General features: G+C 39.3%; 1 protein-coding gene across 3 annotated transcripts in view; it reads left to right on the forward strand.

Annotated features, from left to right (window-relative positions):
• The window catches only part of ORC3 (origin recognition complex subunit 3), an 88,294-nt gene that overhangs the window by 34,331 nt on the left and 38,389 nt on the right, over positions 1 to 15,574 (forward strand). The gene's annotated exons all lie outside the window — the stretch shown is intronic.

A 15,574-nucleotide genomic window follows, 5' to 3' on the forward strand; every position in this document is an offset into this window, starting at 1 on the left:
GTCCCTTCCCTGGATACAGCCAGTGTTACTAGTTTCTTATATTTCATTCTAGATATAGTCTCCATACATACAAGTAATTATATTATATTTTGGCAGTTGCTGCCTTCTTACAATATTCTGCACCTTGTTTTATTTTGTACTTAATCTTGGAAATCGTTCCATATTAGTACTGAAGAGTGACATAGTAGTCTATTGAATTAATGTACCTTTTTTAAGAACATGTCTCTTACTGATGAGCATTTAGAAACACATAATGTCACATTTATTTTCATACTCCTCATGCCTTTTTTCGGAAAAAGTTGTTAGAATATTGTAATGATAGTAAGATGAGATTGAAGGTAAGCCATAGTGCTAAAGATGAGTTTTGGTAATACGTATGATTTTCAGATTTTGAACAAGAGAATGTTAGATCTTATACATGTACAATTGTATATCAATTTTAAAAATTAAACGTGTTTTAAACATACAATTTTAAACATACAATTTAAAAATTGTATATCAATTTAAAAAATTAAAAATGTGTTTTAAAAAATGTTAGATTCTAGAGGGCATGTGTTTACCTCCATTGGTAATTTGTGCCCATTATAAAAGCTCAAAAAATATTCAGAATGGCTTTTATTAAACCTTTTATTAAACATTATTTCTAATGTAGAGTCCACACTGGGCTGTAATATAAAGTCACTTCTAGACTGGGCTCAATAATCATTTTAGTAATCTCTGTAATGCCTTCAGAGCAGTGTAGGAGGTTCTCAGACCTCCATGCAGGTTGTTCTGCTGGGAAGAAATTTAAGAACTAGTGAGAAAGAATGTGTGCATGTTTATTGAGTCTTTGAAGATTAGCTAGATTAGCTCTCTGCTGAGTCAGCTAGTTGTCAAGTCCATTTCCTGCTAGAACTTTCTGTCAGAGTGTATTTCAGAAGCCAGGAATAGATTTTTTAAGAATACCTTTAACCATTGAGATGACAGAGGGAGAGAATGTCTAGGCTAGTGTATTATAGAAATTGCCTGACATTGGTCAGGCACGGTGGCTCACGCCTATCATCCCAGCACTCTGTGAGGCCTGGCTTGGTGGATCACTTGAGGTGAGGAGTTCAAGACCAGTCTGGCCAACATAGTGAAACCCCATCTCTACTAAAAATACAAAAATTAGCTGGGCGTGGTGGCGCATGCCTGTAGTCCCAGCTACTCAGGAGGCTGAAGCAGGAGAATTGCTGGAACCTGGGAGGCGGAGGCTGTGGTGAACCAAGATTGCACCACTGCACTCCAGCCTGGGTGACAGAGCAAGACTCTGTCTTTTTAAAAAAAAAAAAAAAAAAAAAAAAAGAGCCTGACATTTATGTCTGCTTTTCAGTGACTTTTTACATATTTTCTTAGCATTTATTTATACTATCCTTGTTCTTGTTGCACTGTCAGTTTTGCTTGTTATGATCTTTGGTGTATTCATTTTCAAATTACATACTTTGTCATTTAAGCGCATGTTTTCTAGAGACTTATACAGTGAGAAATATGAAGAAGCACAGAGATTTGTACCCTTACCCTGAAAAAGTTACCTGCAGGCTACCTGCTGAAATCAAAAGACAGAAAATGTCTAAGAAAAAATGAATGTTTTAGGCCAGGCACAGTGGCTCACTCCTGTAATCCCAGCATTTTGGGAATCTGAGGTGAACGGATCACTTGAAGTCAGGAGTTCAAGACCAGCCTGGCCAATATGGTGAAACCCTGTCTCTACTAAAAATACAAAAATTAGCCGGGCATAGTGGTGCACGCCTATAATCTGAGGTACTCCACAGGCTGAGGCAGGAGAATCACTTGAACCTGGGAGGTGGAGGTTGCAGTGAGCCAAGATCATGCCCTAGCCTGGGCAACAGAGCAAGACTCTGTTTCAAAAAACAAAAACAAAACAAAAGAATGTGTCTATTGATTTTTTAGTTTAGAGTAAAAGTATCTTTGAATATTCTCATAATAATGCTTCTCTTTTTATAGTTTTGTAAAAATACATGACAATCAATAATGTGGTACTACAAAATATAGGAAATTTTGTATTTGAACTGCAGTTACTCATTAGCTATGTATATTTAAGAAAATCACTTACCTTATTTAAGCCGCAATTTTCTTTCTTTTTTTTATTATACTTTAAGTTCTAGGATACATATGCACAACGTGCAGGTTTGTTACATGGGTATATGTGTGCCATGTTGGTTTGCTGCACCCATCAACTCGTCAACTCGTCATTTACATTAGGTATATCTCCTAATGCTATCCTTCCCCCAGCACCCCCACCCACCAACAGGCCCTAGTGTGTGATGTTCCCCGCCCTGTGTCCATGTGTTCTCATTGTTCAACTCCCACTTGTGAGTGAGAACATGCGGTGTTTGGTTTTCTGTCCTTGTGATAATCTGCTGAGAATGATGGTTTCGAGCTTCATCCATGTCCCTGCAAAGGACATGAACTCATCCTTTTTTATGGCTGCATAGTATTCCATGGTGTATATGTGCCACATTTTCTTAATCCAGTCTATCATTGATGGACATTTGGGTTGGTTCCAAGTCTTTGCTATTGTGAATAGTGCCACAATAAACATGCGTGTGCATGTGTCTTTATAGTTGTATAATTTATAATCCTTTGGGTATATACCCAGTAATGAGATTGCTGGGTCAAATGGTATTTCTAATTCTAGATCCTTGAGGAATCACCACACTGTCTTCCACAATGGTTGAACTAATTTACATTCCTACCAACAGTGTAAAAGTGTTCCTATTTGTCCACATTCTCTCCAGTATCTGTTGTTCCCTGACTTTTTAATGACCACCATTCTGACTGGTGTGAGATGGTATCTCATTGTGGTTTTGATTTGCATTTCTCTGATAACCAGTGATGATGAGCATTTTTTCATATGTCTGTTGGCTGCATAAATGTCTTCTTTTGAGAAGTGTCTGTTCATATCCTTTGCCCACTGTTTGAAGGGGTTATTTTTTTCTTGTACATTTGTTTAACTTCTTTGTAGATTCTGGATATTAGCCCTTTGTCAGATGGGTAGATGGCAAAAATTTTCTCCCATTCTGTAGATTGCCTGTTCACTCTAATGACGGTTTATTTTCCTGTGCAGAAGCTCTTTAGTTTAATGAGATCCCATTTGTCAATTTTGGCTTTTGTTGCCATTGCTTTTGGTGTTTCAGTCATGAAGTCTTTGCCCATGCCTATGTCTTAGTATTGCCTAGGTTTTCTTCTAGGGTTTTTATGGTTTTAGGTCTTACATTTAAGTCTTGAATCCATCTTGAATTAATTTTTTATAAGGTTAAGGAAGGGATCCAGTTTCAGCTTTCTACATATGGCTAGCCAGTTTTCCCAGCACCATTTATTAAATAGGGAATCCTTTCCCCATTTCTTGTTTTTGTCAGGTTTGTCAAAGATCAGATGGTTGTAGATGTGTGGTGTTGTTTCTGAGGCCTCTGTTCTGTTCCATTGGTCCATATCTCTGTTTTGGTACCAGTACCATGCTGTTTGGTTACTATAGCCTTGTAGTATAGTTTGAAGTCAGGTAGCATGATGCCTCTAGCTTTGTTCTTTTGGCTTAGGATTGACTTGGTGATGCGGGCTCTTTTTTGGTTCCATATGAACTTTAAAGTAGTTTTTTCCAATTCTGTGAAGAAAGTCATTGGTAGCTTGATGGGGATGACATTGAATCTATAAATTACCTTGGGCAGTATGGCCATTTTCACGGTATTGAGTCTTCCTATCCATGAGCATGGAATGTTCTTCCATTTGTTTGTGTCCTCTTTTATTTCACTGAGCAGTGGTTTGTAATTCTCCTTGAAGAGGTCCTTCACATCCCTTGTAAGTTGGATTCCTAGGTATTTTATTCTCTTTGTAGTAATTGTGAATGGGAGCTATTTAAGCCTCAATTTTCTTATATACAAAGTAGGATAATAGGCTGGGTGTGGTGGCCCATGCCTGTAATCTCAGCACTTTGGGAGGCCGAGGCAGGCAGATCACTTGAGGCCAGGAGTTTGAGACCAGCCTGGACAGCATAGCAAAACCCCTTCTCTACTAAAAATACAAAAAAATTGTCCAAGTGTGGTGGTGTGTGCTTGTTAACCCAGCTACTTGGGAGGCTGAGACACTAGAATCCCTTGAACCAGGGAGGCAGAGGTTATAGTGAGCTGAGATAGCACCACTGCACTCCAGCCTGGGCAACACAGCATGACTCTGTCTCAAAAAAAAAAAAAAAAAAAAAAAAAGTAGGATAATAATTCCTAGTATGATTTTTTCATAGGGTTAGTAATAATCAAAGTTTGTTCAGCAAATAAAAGTGATTTGAGGCTGGGCACAGTGGCTCACGCCTGTAATCCCAGCACTTTGGGAGGCAGAGGCGGGTGGATCACGAGGTCAGGAGATCGAGACCATCCTGGCTAACACAGGGAAACCCCGTCTCTACTAAAAATACAAAAAATTAGCTGGGCATGGTGGCAGTCGCCTGTAGTCCCAGCTACTCGGGAGGCTGAGGCAGGAGATTGGCATGAACCTGGGAGGCAGAGCTTGCAGTGAGCCAAGATCGTGCCACTGCACTCCAGCCTGGGCGACAGAGTGAGACTTTGTCTCAAAAAAAATAAATAAATAAAAATAAAAATAAAGTGATTTGAAAACAAATATGACAATAAAACTTTTATAAATGAAAATAATAGCTTCTTATATATTTTTCACTCATAAAAATTAAGATCAATATGAACACATTTTATTTATTTATTTATTTTTATTTTATTTTATTTTTTTTGAGGTGGAGTTTTGTTCTTGTTGCCCAGGGTGGAGTGTAATGGCGAGATCTTGGCTCACTACAACCTCCACCTCCCAGGTTCAAGCAATTCTCCTGCCTCAGCCTCCCAAGTAGCTGGGGTTACAGGTGCCTACCACCACACCCGGCTAATTTTTTGTATTTTTAGTAGAGACGGGGTTTCACCATGTTGGCCAGGCTGGTCTCAAACTCCTGACTTCAGATAATCCACCTGCCTCAGCCCCGCAAAGTGCTGGGATTACAGGTGTGAGCCACCGCGCCCAGCGATTTTTTTTTTCTTTTTTGAGGGGGTCTCGCTCTATCGCCCAGGCTAGAGTGTAGTGGCACGATCTCAGCTCACTGCAACCTCCACCTCCTGGGTTCAAGCCATTCTCCTGCCTCATCCTCCCTCGTAGCTGGGATTAGAGGCATGGGTCACCACACCCGGCTAATTTTTGTATTTTTAGTAGAGACAGGGTTTCACCATATTGGCCAGGCTGGTCTTGAACTCCTGACCTCAAGTAATCCGCCCGCCTAGGCCTCCCAAAGTGCTGGTATTACAGACGTGAGCCACCGCACCCAGCCAATATGAACAATTTCAATGTGTGTAAAGATGTATATACATTTTTATGTATTATAACATACAATCTATATGTAATAATACTCTTATGTTATATAGTTGTATAGACATGCCTACCATTAGAGTTTATCATTTTGTGCCCATTTTCTATATTCAAGTGTCTAAGAGATAGACCTCACAGAATATTCTAGAGAAATTTACAGTCTGTATAACTGGAAACCACACTTTAAGAACTACTAAGTTAGACTGCCTCCCTAGGAGGAAGCATTTGTTATTGTTTCCCCCATCACCTTATTTTCTTAAGCTAGAACTAATCTATTGAGTTCCCACCTAAACAAGTGATTGATCTCAGTTATCCTCTGACTAGAATCAAGATGTTAACAAAAACCTTTAACTCCCTCAAAATTATGGATCCACTGCTTCAAAACTATTTGTCAGCTTTGAATTTAATGAACTCAGTAATGGGTTTTTTAAAAAGTGTACTTTTAAATGTAAAAATTTAGCTGACTAAAACTAACACAGGAACAGAAAACCAAGCACCACGTGTTCTCATTTGTGAGTGGGAGCTGAACAATGAGAACACAGGTCGGAGGGAGAGCATCAGGATAAACAGCTAATGCATGCGGGGCTTAATACCTAGGTGATGGGTTGATAGGTGCAGCAAACCACCATGGCACACGTTTACCTAAGTAAGAAACCTGCACGTCCTGCACATGTATCCCAGAACTTAAAATAAAATAAAATTTAAAACTTTACCTGACTAAACAATGTACATTTGTAGATGATTTGCTAGGAATTTCCTACTAAGGAGGGACATTAGAAGACCTGGTACAGCTGATGAAATACTAAAAATCATCATACTATGTAGAAAGCTTAGATTCATTCCCTTGCAGGTGACAATTGAAGTTTTATTATTCTTACTTGTTAATGTTTCGTGTCTTTATACCTATTTTCCCAACTCGATTTTAAATCCTTTTAGAGTGGGAAATAAACCTTGAACTCCTTTAGCACCCTCATTTCACAAATGAAGAACTGCAGCCAAGAGAAAGGAAGTGAAATATCTGATGTCACAGAGCAAGTTCGTGGTAAAGTAAGGACTTCTTTTCACCGTTTGGTGTGTTTATCATGGTGTCTCATGAACAAAAGGCACAAAATCAGTTCATGAGTTTGATGGAGACCTGCCTTTCACCTTTGCCCCCACCTCTTTCTATTTCTTTTGTCAGACCTACAGGGCGGACAGGGGGAAGAAAATTTCTTAGAAAAAATAATAAATGGAAAAGTAAAGGAAAAAGGAAAACAATCGCAGTCTATCAAATGTGATCAAATGAGCTAGGCATTAGCCTAGTGCGTCAAGAATTAATCATTTAAATTCAAACTCTTTGTCAAGTGCTTGTCTTGATCTACACTGCTGAGGTAGGAATATGGAGAACAAAAGGCAGAGACAGATGAGAAGACTAGCACTCTTGCCACATAAGTGCTAGGAGAAAGCTGTGGTTTGGCATTCTTATTAGATAGCAGTAATACGCTAAGTCTGGAAAACACTGCCAGCCAGCATTTTTCTCTAATGAGAGAAATAAGGCTTAGTTATAACAAGATGATAAATGAGAAAGTGCTGTGTTCTTAGACAGCTGATATCTCTTAATCCTAAAATTCAACAGTCTGTTTTACCAGTTTTTAATGATCAGTGGATTGATTGAAATTACAGAAGTTTATAGTCATTTTTACATACTTTATTTTATAATCTGAGGTCACTGTTCACCCCTATACATACAATTCTAGAGATAAAAGTGGTAAGTACTATGGATGTAGAAGAGAGGTGAATGCACGGCAAATATAATTCTGCCTAGCCTTTTTTTCTTTACCTATATAAGTTTTACATATGTATTGACTTCTCCTCCAGAGAAAGCAGCTAGCTCAATAACGATAGGGGCTCTGTCATATAAGTAAACAATGATATATGATTTTTAAAAAATAGATTCAAGGGGTTACAGGTGCAGGTTTGTTACATATTGGATGATGGTGAGGTTTTGGCTTCTAGTGTGACCATCACCTGAATAGTGAACATTGTACCTAATAAATAATTTCTCCGGCCGGATGCGGTGGCTCACGCCTGTAGTCCCAGCACTTTGGGAGGCCGAGGCAGGCAGATCACGAGGTCAAGAGATCAAGACCATCCTGGCTAACATGGTGAAACCCCGTCTCTACTAAAAATACAAAAAATTAGCCGGGCGTAGTGGCGGGCGCCTGTAGTCCCAGCTACTCGGGAGGCTGAGGCAGGAGAATGGCGTGAACCCGGGAGGCGGAGCTTGCAGTGAGCCAAGATCGTGCCACTGCACTCCAGCCTGGGCGATAGAGCGAGACTCCGTCTCAAAAAATAACAATAATAATAATAATTTCACTGCCCTCACCCCTCCCAACCCTACCCCTTTTGGGGTTATTTTCCTCTGTATATACATGTGTACCTATTATTTAGCTCTCACGTATATGTGAGAACATGCGGTATTTGATTTTCTGTTTCTGAGTTCTTTCACTTAGGATACTGGCCTCCTGCTCCATCCATGTTGCTGCAAAAGACATGCTATCAGTGAATGATTTTTGTATGAATAACAGACAGGATTGATGAGGTTGGAGATGACTAATTTAAGAGGGTATATTGCACATTAAGAGGCAACCCACAGTCTAATGTAAATGTGTTTTTTAAACATACATTTAAAAAAATATGTTAGAACCAATATTTACATATTGAGAAATTTTACGTTACAAATTCAGACTTTTGAAAAATCAGGAAATCTAGACCACATCCAGCAAGACAAAGTATGGTTGCTCTTGCTTAAAAGAGAGACTGAGGCTGGGCACAGTGGCTCACACCTGTAATCCCAGCACTTCGGGAGGGCGAGGCAAGCAGATCAGCCTGGGCAACATAATGAGACCCCATCTCTAAAAAAATTAGCCAGGTGTGGTGATGTGCACCTATATATAGTCCCACCTACTTATAAGGCTGAGACAAGAGGATCACTTGACCCTGGGAGGTCAAGGCTGCAGTGAGCTGAGATTGCACCACTGCATTCCAGCCTGGTTGCTAGAGCAAGATCCTGTCTCAAAAATTAAAAATAAATAAAAGAGAGACTGTTTGGTCTTCATTCATTAATGTACTCTTCATTCCACCAATATTTTTCTAGTGCCTATTATGTGCCAGGTGTTAATCTAGGGGTTTTGAGAATACAGGAGTGAACCAAACAGTCAAAACTTATACCGTTTTCATTGTATCAGGGAGACAGACAATAAATAAGATAAATAAGTAAAATATCTGTTAGTGATAAGTGCTGAGGTAAAAACAATGAAGCAGAGAAGAAGGATATAAAGTTCCATGTGCGTGGGAAGTGGAGTCAAAATTTTAGATAAGGACCTGACTGAGAAGGTAAATTTTGAGTAAAGACCTAAAGGAAGTCACAGAGCTTGCCACTCAAGAATCTGGAGGAAGGGAATTCTGAGCAGGTAGAAAGGACCTGAGGTTGGAACACGTCTGCCATATTTGAAGAAGAGCAAGGAGGATGCTATGTATTGCTTTGCTTTTTTTTTTTCTTTTTGAGACAGTTTCGCTCTGTCACCCAGGCTGGAGTACAGTGGTGCAATCATAGCTTGCTGCAGCCTTGACCTTCTGGGCTCAAGCAGTCTTCCCACCTCAGCCTCCTGAGTATCTGGGACTACAGGCACATGCCACCATGCCCAGCTAATTTAAATTTTTTTTTTCTTTTGTAGAGACAGGGTCTCTCACTATGTTGCTCACTATCAAGTTGGTCTTGAACCCCTGGGCTCAAGTGATCCTCCCGCTGTGGCCTCCCAAAGTGCTGGGATTATGGGCATGAGCCACTATGCCATGCCTGTTTTTCTTATAGCAGAGAAATATTTCTGTTCCTTTGTCAAAAATCAGTAAAGACTAAGAAGTCTTCATGCTTAAAGAACAGAGAAAGCATATCTCTTTAGTAAATAATGCATATTCCTAGACAAAGTGTATCTCTGTAGAAAAGAATCATTCTAAACACAATTATGAAACAAAATGGTGACAGCTATGACTAGTGTGCAGAAAAAATGCCTGAAGAAAAATTTAATGAATGGAAAGTAGGGTTAATATTTCAACAGGCTTTATTTTCACATGTACATGGTATGATACTGCTGTAATGTATTAAATGGAAAATTTTTTTTTGAGATGGAGTCTCACTCTGTCACCCAGGCTGGAGTGCAACGGCGCGATCTTGGCTCACTGCAACCTCTGCCTCCCGGGTTCAAGTGATTCTCCTGCCTCAGCCTCCCAAGTAGCTGGGATTACAGGCGCCCACCACCACACCCAGCTAATTTTTGTATTTTTAGTAGAGATGGGGTTTTGCCAGGTTGGCTAGGCTGGTCTTGAACTCTGACCTCAGGTGATTCACCCGCCTCAGCCTCCCAAAGAGCTGGGATTACAGGCGTGAGCCACCCTGCCCGGCCTGAAAATTTTCTCATATATCAAAACCTTTTACAGGTTTGAGTCTGTAAAATAGTGTCCATAAGTACATTAAGAATTATTGTTTTAAGGCCGGGTGCAGTGTCTCACGCAGTGTCTAATCCCAACACTTTGGGAGGCCGAGATGGGCAGATCACTTGAGGTCAGAAGTTGAGACTAGCCTGGCCAACACGGTGAAACCCCATCTCTGCTAAAAATACAAAAAATTAGCCGGGCATTGTGGCGGGCGCTTGAGCCTGGGAGGCGGAGGTTGCAGTGAGCTGAGATCACGCCACTGCACTCCAGCCTGGGCAACAGAGCAAGACTCCATCTCCAAAAACAAACAAACAAAAAAGAATTATTGTTTGAATAAGTAAAGGCAGATACATATGTGCAGGTATCTAAGTAAGATGGAGAACTTAGAGGACATGTTATAAGAAAATGTTAATCATTTGTGATGTTTTTTGTTGCAACTGATAAAAACACATATAAATAACAATGAAATCTTTATTGTGTGGAGATTAGGTTCTAAAGTCAGCACATAAGGTGAAGATCTGGGATGCTCAAAATTACTTTTGAAAAATCCCATAGAAAGGTACAGCAAACCTTCTCTCATTCGTTAAGTCCATCATAGCCAGTCTTTTTCTCCATTGTTGGAACCAACCACCATTTCCTCAATTGAACACCAGATGATATAGTCTGCCACATATGTTGTATGGAACAAAACAATACAATACAAAACATTTTTTAGGCCAGTCACAGTGGCTTACACCTGTAATCCCAGCACTTTGGGAGGCTGAGGTGGGCGAATCACTTGAGGTCAGGAGATCAAGACCAGCCTGGCCAACATGGTGAAACCCTATCTCTACTAAAAATACAACATGTTAGCTGGGCATTGTGGCGGGCACCTGTAATCCCAGCTACTCAGGAGGCTGAGGCAGGAGAATCGCTTGAACCTGGGAGGTGGAGGTTGCAGAGAGTGAGACTTCATCTTAAAATTTTTATTTTTATCTTAAAATAATGATTAAAGCAAAACAAAACATTTTTTAAACACTAGAACTCTACTCAGCACAGGGATGCACCACACAGTGAAAAGGATGAAAGAACTGAGACCACCTAGGAGAAAAACATGTTTATATCCCTCATCGAACACTTATTCCGGGGCGGGTATGTTCCTTCAGTATGCAGTATTGCCCTATAGTGAGTAAAGTATTTCTTTTCTCTCCTTATCCAAGTAAATGGAATGAAGATACTCACTTCTACTGCATCACCCAGATACTTGTACACATAGCTATTCCACAAGGCAAAAGAAAATAGGTAGCACAAGTATCATGCAGTATGATTATTCAGTAATTAGTTCATTTTCTTCAAAATATTCCCTCTGTTTAAAAGCTATTTAAGCACACATCAAGGTAATTAATGGCTTTATGCCATCTGTATGTTATGGCTCACAGTAAAAAACTAAAGAACTAAACTAAAGTTTAGAACTAAAGTATACCCTCCCAATGGTGGTTAAAACAATTTTTGATTATGGCTACTTTTGTTATGATAGGAGATTTAGATTTTGTTATGATGGGAGACATAGATTTTGAAATTACCAATTAACTCAAATAATGGGAGGGAAAACATTTAGGTGCTAAAAACTTTTCTTTAATTTGCCCTGTGCTTTCAGGTAATGACCCATAGATCGTTGACCAAGGAATTGATTTCCTAAGTGAGTTGGTGTTTAGGAAGATATGTCATATTTATTGCTTTATAGAGGTTAGATTTGCTTGAATTTATTGATGTCTGAGTTATTTTCTATATGGTTGACCACTAAAAATAATGGGTATCTGCAAGATATTACTGAAATAAAGACATAGCCCAGCAAAGCCTTTATTTGACTTCTTAAAGGAGAAAAATATTGAAGACCATGGCACAGATGATAATCCTCTTAAGAAAATGTTACAGAGTAAGTGGTTATAAAAGGAATTGAGGCCTGAAAATTACTTGATAGGATATAATGTTTTAAAATCATTTCTAAACTATTTCAGGAGGCTCTAGAAAACATCTCTCTCCCATCAACAAAACCTTTTAAAACTGATTTGTGAGATTAATCATCCATAGGTTGCTTTTTTTTTTTTTTTTTTTCTGTATCTAAATCCCTAATATGGAGAGTAGGGCTAGTTTTCGGTTGTGGGTTTTTAATTTTTATACAAATGAGGTCTCACTATGTTGCTCACCCAGGTCTTAAACTTCTAAGCTCAAGCTATCCTCCTGCCTCAGCCTTCCAAAGTGCTGGGATTACAGTCGTGAGCCACTACTCTGTCCATTCTCATTGTTCAATCTACCTAGATGAGAAATTGTGTTTGGTTTTTTTGTCCTATTACTAATGAAAATGATCCTACAAAGGACATGAACTCATCATTTTTTATGGCTGCATAGTATTCCATGGTGTATATGTGCCACATTTTCTTAATCCAGTCTATCGTTGTTGGACATTTGGGTTGGTTCCAACTCTTTGCTATTGTGAATAGTGCTGCAATAAACATACGTGTGCATGTGTCTTTATAGCAGCATGATTTATAGTCCTTTGGGTATATACCCAGTAATGGGATGGCTGGGTCAAATGGTATTTCTAGTTCTAGATCCCTGAGGAATCGCCACACTGACTTCCACAATGGTTGAACTAGTTTACAGTCCCACCAACAGTGTAAAAGTGTTCCTATTTCTCCACATCCTCTCCAGCACCTATTGTTTCCTGATTTTTTAATGATGGCCATTCTAACTGGTGTGAGATGGTATCTCACTGTGGTTTTGATTTGCATTTCTCTGATGGCCAGTGATGATGAGCATTTCTTCATGTGTTTTTCGGCTGCATAAATGTCTTCTTTTGAGAAGTGTCTGTTCATGTCCTCTGCCCACTTTTTGATGGGGTTGTTTGTTTTTTTCTTGTAAATTTGTTTGAGTTCATTGTAGATTCTGGATATTAGCCCTTTGTCAGATGAGTAGGTTGCAAAAATTTTCTCCCATTCTGTAGGTTGCCTGTTCACTCTGATGATAGTTTCTTTTGCTGTGCAGAAGCTCTTTAGTTTAATGAGATCCCATTTGTCGATTTTTGCTTTTGTTGCCATTGCTTTTGGTGTTTTAGACATGAAGTCCTTGCCCATGCCTATGTCCTGAATGGTATTGCCTAGGTTTTCTTGTAGGATTTTAATGGTTTTAGGTCTAACATATAAGTCTTTAATCCATCTTGAATTAATTTTTGTATAAGGTGTAAGGAAGGGATCCAGTTTCAGCTTTCTACATATGGCTAGCCAGTTTTCCCAGCACCATTTATTAAATAGGGAATCCTTTCCCCATTTCTTGTTTTTGTCAGGTTTGTCAAAGATCAGATAGTTGTAGCTATGCGGCGTCATTTCTGAGGGCTCTGTTCTGTTCCATTGATCTATGTCTCTGTTGTGGTACCAGTACCATGCTGTTTTGGTTACTGTAGCCTTGTAGTATAGTTTAAAGTCAGGTAGCGTGATGCCTCCAGCTTTGTTCTTTTGGCTTAGGATTGACTTGGCGATGCGGGCTCTTTTTTGGTTCCATATGAACTTTAAAGTAGTTTTTTCCAATTCTGTGAAGAAAGTCATTGGTAGCTGGATGGGGATGGCATTGAATCTATAAATGACCTTGGGCAGTATGGCCATTTTCACGATATTGATTCTTCCAACCCATGAGCATGGAATGTTCTTCCATTTGTTTGTATCCTCTTTTATTTCATTGAGCAGTGGTTTGTAGTTCTCCTTGAAGAGGTCCTTCACATCCCTTGTAAGTTGGATTCCTAGGTATTTTATTCTCTTTGAAGCAATTGTGAATGGGAGTTCACTCATGATTTGGCTCTCTGTTTGTCTGTTATTGGTGTACAAGAATGCTTGTGATTTTTGTACATTAATTTTGTATCCTGAGACTTTGCTGAAGTTGCTAATCAGCTTAAGGAGATTTTGGGCTGAGACAATGGGGTTTTCTAGATATACAATCATGTCATCTGCAAACAGGGACAATTTGACTTCCTCTTTTCCTAATTGAATACCCTTTATTTCCTTCTCCTGCCTGATTGCTCTGGCCAGAACTTCCAGCACTATGTTGAATAGGAGCGGTGAGAGAGGGCATCCCTGTCTTGTGCCAGTTTTCAGAGGGAATGCTTCCAGTTTTTGCCCATTCAGTATGATATTGGCTGTGGGTTTGTCATAGATAGCTCTTATTATTTTGAGATACGTCCCATCAATACCTAATTTATTGAGAGTTTTTAGCATGAAGGGTTGTTGAATTTTGTCAAAGGCCTTTTCTGCATCTATTGAGATAATCATGTGGTTTTTGTCTTTGGTTCTGTTTATATGCTGGATTACATTTATTGATTTGCGTATGTTGAACCAGCCTTGCATCCCAGGGATGAAGCCCACTTGATCATGGTGGATAAGCTTTTTGATGTGCTGCTGGATTCGGTTTGCCAGTATTTTATTGAGGATTTTTGCATCAATGTTCATCAAGGATATTGGTCTGAAATTCTCTTTTTTGGTTATGTCTCTGCCAGGCTTTGGTATCAGGATGATGCTGGCTTCATAAAATGTGTTAGGGAGGATTCCCTCTTTTTCTATCGATTGGAATAGTTTCAGAAGGAATGGTACCAGTTCCTCCTTGTACCTCTGGTAGAATTCAGCTGTGAATCCGTCAGGTCCTGGACTCTTTTTGGTTGGTAAGCTATTGATTATTGCCACAATTTCAGAACCTGTTATTGGTCTATTCAGAGATTCAACTTCTTCCTGGTTTAGTCTTGGGAGGGTGTATTTGTCGAGGAATTTATCCATTTCTTCTAGATTTTCTAGTTTATTTGCATAGAGGTGTTTGTAGTATTCTCTGATGGTAGATTGTATTTCTGTGGGATCGGTGGTGATATCCCCTTTTTCGTTTTTTATTGCATCTATTTGATTCTTCTCTTTCTTCTTTATTAGTCTTGCTAGCGGTCCATCAATTTTGTTGATCTTTTCAAAAAACCAGCTCCTGGATTCATTAATTTTTTGAAGGGTTTTTTGTGTCTCTATTTCCTTCAGTTCTGCTCTGATTTTAGTTATTTCTAGCCTTCTGCTAGCTTTTGAATGTGTTTGCTCTTGCTTTTCTAGTTCTTTTAATTGTGATGTTAGGGTGTCAATTTTGGATCTTTCCTGCTTTCTCTTGTGGGCATTTAGTGCTATAAATTTCCCTCTACACACTGCTTTGAATGTGTCCCAGAGATTCTGGTATGTTGTATCTTTGTTCTCGTTGGTTTCAAAGAACATCTTTATTTCTGCCTTCATTTCATTATGTACCCAATAGTCATTCAGGAGCAGGTTGTTCAGTTTCCATGTAGTTGAGCGGTTTTGAGTGAATTTCTTAATCCTGAGTTCTAGTTTGATTGCACTGTGGTCTGAGAGACAGTTTGTTATAATTTCTGTTCTTTTACATTTGTTGAGGAGAGCTTTACTTCCAACTATGTGGTCAATTTTGGAATAGGTGTGGTGTGGTGCTGAAAAAAATGTATATTCTGTTGACTTGGGGTGGAGAGTTCTGTAGATGTCTATTAGGTCCACTTTATGTAGAGCTGAGTTCAATTCCTGGATATCCTTGTTAACTTTCTGTCTCGTTGACCTGTCTAATGTTGACAGTGGGGTGTTAAAATCTCCCATTATTATTGTGTGGGAGTTTAAGTCCCTTTGTAGGTCACTGAGGACTTGCTTTATGAATC

Source organism: Hylobates moloch, unplaced genomic scaffold, assembly GCF_009828535.3.
Source record: "Hylobates moloch isolate HMO894 unplaced genomic scaffold, HMol_V3 SCAFFOLD_2, whole genome shotgun sequence".
Taxonomy (NCBI): domain Eukaryota; kingdom Metazoa; phylum Chordata; class Mammalia; order Primates; family Hylobatidae; genus Hylobates; species Hylobates moloch.